This window comes from Stegostoma tigrinum, chromosome 2 (assembly GCF_030684315.1).
Source record: "Stegostoma tigrinum isolate sSteTig4 chromosome 2, sSteTig4.hap1, whole genome shotgun sequence".
In the NCBI taxonomy this organism is placed as follows: Eukaryota; Metazoa; Chordata; class Chondrichthyes; order Orectolobiformes; family Stegostomatidae; genus Stegostoma; species Stegostoma tigrinum.
The window spans coordinates 155,990,206-155,997,508 of record NC_081355.1 but is presented as its reverse complement, the minus strand read 5'-3'; positions in this window follow the sequence as shown (position 1 = coordinate 155,997,508).

Below are 7,303 nucleotides of genomic sequence, written 5' to 3'. Positions count from 1 at the left end.
ACTGTGAAAACCGATGCAAAGTACCTAGTCAATTCCTCTGCCATTTGTTTGTTCCCAATTACTCCTTCTCCAGCGTCATTTTCCAGCAGTCCAATGTCCACTTCTGCCTCTTCTTACTTTTTAGATACCTAAAAAAAACTCCTTCAGTCTTCTTTAACATTACCAGATAGCTTATTCGCATGTTTCATCTTGTGGCCCGCTAACTGTTTTTTCATCTATCCCGTTGTTTTAAAGACTTCCTTATTCTCCGGCTTCCTCCTAGTCTTCACATTGTATGCTTGTATTTTGCTTTTATGCTGTCCCTGATTTCCCTTGTCAGCCACAGTTGTCTTATCCACCCCTCAACATGTTTATTCTTCCTTGGAATGCATTTCTGCTGTGCCTTCCGATACACTCTCAAACAATCTTGTCATTGTTGTTCTTTTCTCTGCTAGGTTCCCCTTCCGATCAACTCTGTCCAGCTCCTTCCATGTTTTTACGTACGTTTACTCACATGTAATACTGCGATACCCAATTCAATCTTCTCCCTGACAAACCACAAGGTAAATTCAGCTCCCATGTTGAATGTCCATGCTAGGGCTATGCACATATATAAGGATGCAGTGAAAGTTTTGTATGCTCACAGTGAAGGAAGCACGGCCTTCAGGACGCATGAAGCTTAATCAGGCTTGATTTAGATAGGGGAGGTGGTGCATTGAGATGGCAGACATCACCTTCCTCCAGAGAGTGGCCATTACCACTGGAGGGTTAAGGAAGGCCCAACTGTGCATTCACCCGGAGCAGCCAAGGTTTACCTGATTTCATTTCATTTATTACAGTCACATGTACCTAAGCACAGTGAAAATTTTTGTTTGCAAGCAGTACAAGTATATCGCAGCAAGCAAGGATATACAAATCATAGGGTGCTAAGACAGAGTGACACATACAGGTTACACTGTACAGAAGGTGCTCAAGGGAAGAACAAGATCAACATTATTTGAAGTTAGAGACTCCATCCTTCGGATTAATAACAGCAAGGAAGAAGCTTTTCTTGAACCTATTGGAGTGTGTGTTCAAGCTTCTCTATCTCCTGCCTGACAGAAGAGGGTGTAGGAGAGCATTGCTGGGGTGTGATACATCTCTGATGTTGGCAGACTTTCTGCGCCAGCAAGCCATGAAGTCCATGGATGGAAAATTGGCTTCTGTGATGGTCTTGGCTCTGCACACAACCTTCTGTAGTTGCTTATGGTCCTGGACTGGGCAGTTGATGTACCAGGCTGTAATGCACCCAGACAGTATGCTTTCTATGGCGCATCTGTAAATGTTGGTGACAGTCCTCATGGATACGCCGAATTTCCTAAGGTGCTTGAAGAAGAAGAAGTGTTATTGTGCCTTGTAGATTGTCGTGTCTATGTGGGAAGTACAGGACAGGTTGTGGGTTGTCGTCACTCCTTGGAACTTGAGATCTCAACCTTCTCAACCTCCACTTTATTGATGTAGCTGGGGAATGTGTTCTCCTCCTTCCTTTCTGAAATCAATGATCAGTTATTTAGCTATTCCGCCACTGCTTATAACAAGCCTACACAACATTATAGGATGCAAAATGAAGCAGAGCAAGATGACAGACAAGAACATACCCCTCAATGCTTTCTATGGTTGGTTTGAGCAGATTGCTAGCGACACAATGTCACCTGTTCTGACAGTCCCAGGTGCACCTATTCCCTCTGTCACTGCTGCAGGTATCATATTGGTCTTCCTGAGAGTCAACCCAAGGAAAGTGAAGGGCCCAGATGGAGTCCCAGCCATGCACTTTGATCCTGTGTGGACCAGATGGTGGAGGTATTAACTGACATCTTTAACCCCTTGCTCCTAAAAGCTAAAGTCCCCACCTGCTTCAAGAAGACCACTATCACCCCCATACCAAAAAAAGTACTTGCAACTTCACTTAATGACTACCGCCTGGTTGCTCTGACCTCCATAATAACGAAGTGCTTTGAGAATCTGGTCAGGGCCCAAATCAACACTAATCTCCCAGGCTGCCTCAATCCCCTGCAATTTGCCTACCGACATAACAGGTCCACAGTGGACTCCATTTCCCTAGCCTTGTGCTCGTCCCTGGAATATCTGGACAGCAAGGGCACTTACATCAGATTCCTACTCATCGACTATAGCTTTGCCTTCAACACCATTATCCCCTCCAGGCTAACTTCAAAACTCCCTGATCTTGGTGTCAGCTGCACCCTCTGCAACTGGATCCTCATCTTCCTGAACCACAGACCGCAATCAGTGAAGACAGACAACTGCATCTACTCCACGATAATCCTCAACATTGAAGGCCCAGGGATGTGTTCCAAGCCCCCTACTGCATGCCCCCACCCTGTACATCCATAAATGTGTAGCCAAATTCTGAATGAACGCCATCTACAAGTTTGCTGATGACACCACTGAGGACACATATCAAACAGCGATGAGTCAGAATACAGAAAGGAGATAGAGAGTTTGGTGTCATGGTGCAATGAGAACAATCTTCTCTGAATGTCAGTGTCTGTATGGTTGATTTGGGCCTTTAAATTGGTCTGGTACTGCCTCTTTGCATCTCTGGTGGCTTTGAGGAGGTCATTTCTGGATTTTCTGTATGGGTCTGAGTCATCTGACGTGAATGCTGTATGCCTGGTCTTCAGCAGGCAGTGGATTTCCCAGTTCATGAAGGCTTACAGTTTGGTTGACTTCTCTGGTACACAGTCCTCCAGGAACTTGCTAATGAAATCCGTGAAATCTGCAACCTGTGGTTAAAAGAGAGGTAATAGCCTAGTGGTATTATCACTGGATCGTTCTTCCAGAGGCCCAGATAATGCTCTGGAGATCTGGTTTCAAATCCTGCCACAGCAGATGGTGGAATTTGAATTCAATAAATATCTGGAATTAAGAGTCTAATGATGACCATGAATCTTATGCTGACTGTCAGGAAAAAAACCAACTGGTTCACTAAGGTCCTTTAAGGAAGAAAATTGCCATCCTTACCTGGTCTGGCCTATATGTGACTTCAGATCCACAGCAATGTGATTGACTCATAACTGCATCTGAGCAATTAGGGATGGGCAATAAATGCTGGCCTAGCCAACAAAGCTCTCATTTGTTGAATGAATAAAGGGGAAAAAATTACAATTTTTTTTACTTATAACACAAAAATTTAAGAAATATGCAAGATTTACGGAATAGAGCCAAATGATTTGTTTTTTGAAATAGATATAGAAAATTCTGGAGAAACTCAGCAGGTCTGGCAACATCTGTGGAACGAGAAAGAGTTAGTCATTTTTAAAAGAGTTAGTTCAGGACTGAAGGCATGATGGCCCACTATTACCCCATGTTACTCGCATTTCTATGAATACCCACATATACCCTCACCAATATATATTTAAATTAATGTATGTTTCTATTTTAATGGTGTTACAATTACCTTTTCGACGAACTGCTGGCATACATGGAGGAGCAGCTGCACATGTTCCATCAGAACCACTCTGCATCACATTGACAACTGGCTGGGCACAGACTTGACGCGGTGCAGCTGCAGGTGGTGGCACAGGTGGACAAACAGGTAGAGCTGGTGCAGGTGGTGGCACAGGTGGACAAACAGGTAGAGCTGGTGCAGGTGGTGGCACAGGTGGACAAACAGGTAGAGCTGGTGCAGGTGGTGGCACAGGTGGACAAACAGGTAGAGCTGGTGCAGGTGGTGGCACAGGTGGACAAACAGGTGGAGCAGGCGGTGGTGGCACAGGTGGACAAACAGGTGGAGCAGGCGGTGGTGGCGGTGGCACAGCTTTACAGGCAGGTGGTGGTGGTACATGTTGGCAAACGAGTTGAGCAGGTAGTGGTGGCGGTGGTGGTGGCGGTGGTACAGCTTGACAGACAGGTGGTGGTGGCAGATGTTGGCAAACAGTTGGAGCAGGTGGTGGTGGTACAGCTTGAAGGACAGCTGGCGGTTGTGGTACATGTTGGCAAACAGGTGGAGCAGGTGGTGGCACAGCTGGACAAACAAGCGGAGCTGCCCTTGGTGGTGCCAAGAAATTTTGATATTCCACAAAACTTGAAGTCCAACACTCTAATTTTAAACAAGAAAGAGAGATATGTGTTACAATGGCAATCACGCCTACTACTCTGTGATCTGTAGCAAAAGTACATGTTTTATTTTATCACATAATGGTCAACTTGTTTTTGCTGCACTACTGTTAACTAAAACACAAGAGCTTCACCAGTTTTCTTCAAAAACAAAAATAATCTGCTTATTAAGAACAATTGTATCCTTTAAACCAGTAATGTTGTTAGCTAAGCCACAATAGAGATATAAATCACATTTCCTTTAATCCTAATACACACATTCAAACACAGGCAGGACAAAATGCATCAGAGATAATAAGAACTGCAGATGCTGGAGAATCCGCGATAACAAGGTGTACAGCTGGATGAACACAGCAGGCCGAGCTGCATCTTAGGAGCAGGAAAGCTGACGTTTCGGGCCAAGACCCTTCATTAGAAAGGGGGGAGGGGAAGGGGACTCTGAAACAAATAGGGAGCGAAGGGGAGGCAGATCGAAGATAGATAGAGGAGAAGATAGGTGGAGAGGAGACAGACAAGTTAAAGAGGTGGGGATGGAGCCAGTAAAGATGAGTGTAGGTGGGGAGGTAGGGAGGGGATAGGTCAGTGAAATATGAGTTGCTGTTCTGTTGTGGCCTCCTCTACATCAGGGAAACCAAGTAGAGTCTTGGGGAACGCTTTTCAGAATACCTACGCTCGGTTCGCAATAAACAACTGCACCTCCCAGTCACGAACCATTTCAACTCCCTTTCCCATTCCTCAGACGACATGTCCATCTTGGGCCTCCTGCAGTGCCACAACGATGCCATCCAATGGTATCAATGTGGATTTCACCAGCTTCAAAATCTCCCCTCCCCCAATGCATCCCAAAACCAGCCCAGCTCGTCCCCGCCTCCCCAACCTGTTCTTCCTCTCACCTATCCCCTCCTCACATCTCAAGCTGCACCCCCATATCCTACCTACTAACCTCATCCCACCCCCTTGACCTGTCCTTCCTCCCTGGACTGACCTATCTCCTCACTACCTCCCCACCTACACTCACCTTTACTGGCTCCATCCCTGCCTCTGTAACTTGTCTGTCTCCTCTCCACCTATCTTCTCATCTATCCATCTTCTATCTGCTTCTCCCTCTCTCCCTATTTATTTCAGAATCCCCTTCCACTCCATTTCTGATGATGGGTCTAGGCCCGAAACATCAGCATTCCTGCTCCTAAGATGCTGTTTGGCCTGCTGTGTTCATCCAGATCTAGACCTTGTTATCCAGGGCAAAATGCAGCTGTGTAGATGAATTATTAGTGAGAAAAAACCCAATGAATAAAGAAACCAAACTAAAAGGATAAAATGAGTTGAGTTCTCAAAGTTTGTCCAGTTTCCTGTCATTGAAATGAAGTTGCTGTCGGCTGCAGAGTGATGAAAGATTGTCAGATTGTGAGAAAGATCAAATAAATCCAGATACTTGGACTCACTTAACATTTCAGTTCCCACAGTTTATGAGGAAATCACAGACACTGATTTCTAGAACCTTCTCTTATTCAGGCGAAATGTTAGACTGAGATATATCTTCATTTTATTTTTAATAAAGATTAATGTTTACTCACTGAGATCACAATTGAGACAGTGAGAGATAGAGAGCTGCAGGCGTTTCCTTCCTAGTAGGTCTTTTGCAACAGTCAATAGCTCTCTACTAAACTCAACACCCAGAACCTTTTACTACAGGATAGCAGCATAGGTTCTAAGATTTCTCTTCAGGTTTACTTATCCATTAAGACCACAAAAGCTTTTACTTTTTTAAAAGTCCTGTGACACACAAAGTTTGGGTAGTTGAGGTGGTCCTGAACAAACTTGTGGATCACCCAAAAGCTGCTACTTCACAAACAGGGCAGGAACAAAACATACCTGTCCCCTCAGAACAAGCAGAAAGGCTACCAAAAACCATGCATTCTCTCATTCCGTCTCTGTTGAGGAGACCGAATCCAAGAAGGATGCAGCCTTGATATCATTACCACCTGACGATGAGGAGGAAACTCTCCTGAGACACTCTTGGCACAAGAGACGGGCTTCAATCCTGTACACGCCACGATGTCCAAGTCATATTCAGTGAAACCAGACCTGGGACAAAAGTGTCCCAGGAGAAGCTACAAGAAAAGAACAGGCCTACATCCCCATACTTGGTTGGGGACTCGGGGACATGGAGTGATTGGAATGAGGGCCAGATGAATCTCATTGACAATGAGATCATTGATTGGGGTAGTTAACCTGGACCAGTGAGCTCTTGCTGAGAGATATAAACAGGAGATTCAGAAAGCTTCCTGATGCCACGACTGGCTCTGAGCTGGCTGGTCAGAGCCCATGTCCTCTGTACATGTAAATAATAAGTAGAGTGACTTGGTAACAGGATACCAGTCTCTGCGCAGTTATTTATAGGCAAAGCTGAAGTACATGGAATGGGGTAACATATTGGTCTGAATTGTGAACTGACTGATAGATATGAAACAGAGTGGAAATATTGGGTCTTCTTCCAGGTGACACACAGCAATTAATGCTGTGGTATTGCAAGAATCAGTCCTAGGGCCCAGCTTTACTTGATACCAGAAGATGTAACCCAATGCAATATTTCCAAGTCTGATGATAAAAAAAATTGGGCAGGAATGTAAATTGAGAGAGCTTTCAAGAAGACTTCAAGGTGATTTAGACATGTTGAATCAAACTCAGAAATATCTGAAGAAACTCAGCAGGTATGGCTGCATCTGTGGACAGAAAGCAGTCAATGCTTCAAGTCTAGTAACCCTTCTTTAGAATTTGCCAGACAGCCCGTTTACTGAGAGGAAGTTTCCCCAATGAGCTTCTCTGAATAGTTCTGTTTTTTGCTTCAGATTTCCAGCATCCACAGTTCTTTGTTTTTTTGTTTAGAAAGTTGAGTGTTTAGCAAACATGTGACAAATGCAGTATAACATGGCTACGTGTAAAAGTATACATTGTGGTGTGAAAAAACAAAAAGGTGGAGCGTTATTTAAATGGTGACATCTTGGAAAACATGGATACACAAACGGATCTGGGTGTCCCTGTTCACCAGAAATTGCAAGTAAAAAGGGAAGCACAGCAAGCAACTAAGAAGGTGTTGACCCTCATTGTAAGTGGATTTGAGTTTAGCCATAGGGATCTCTTAATAAAGTTACACAGAACATTGATGAGAATGCACCTGGAATATTGTGTGCAATTTTAGTCTGTCTAC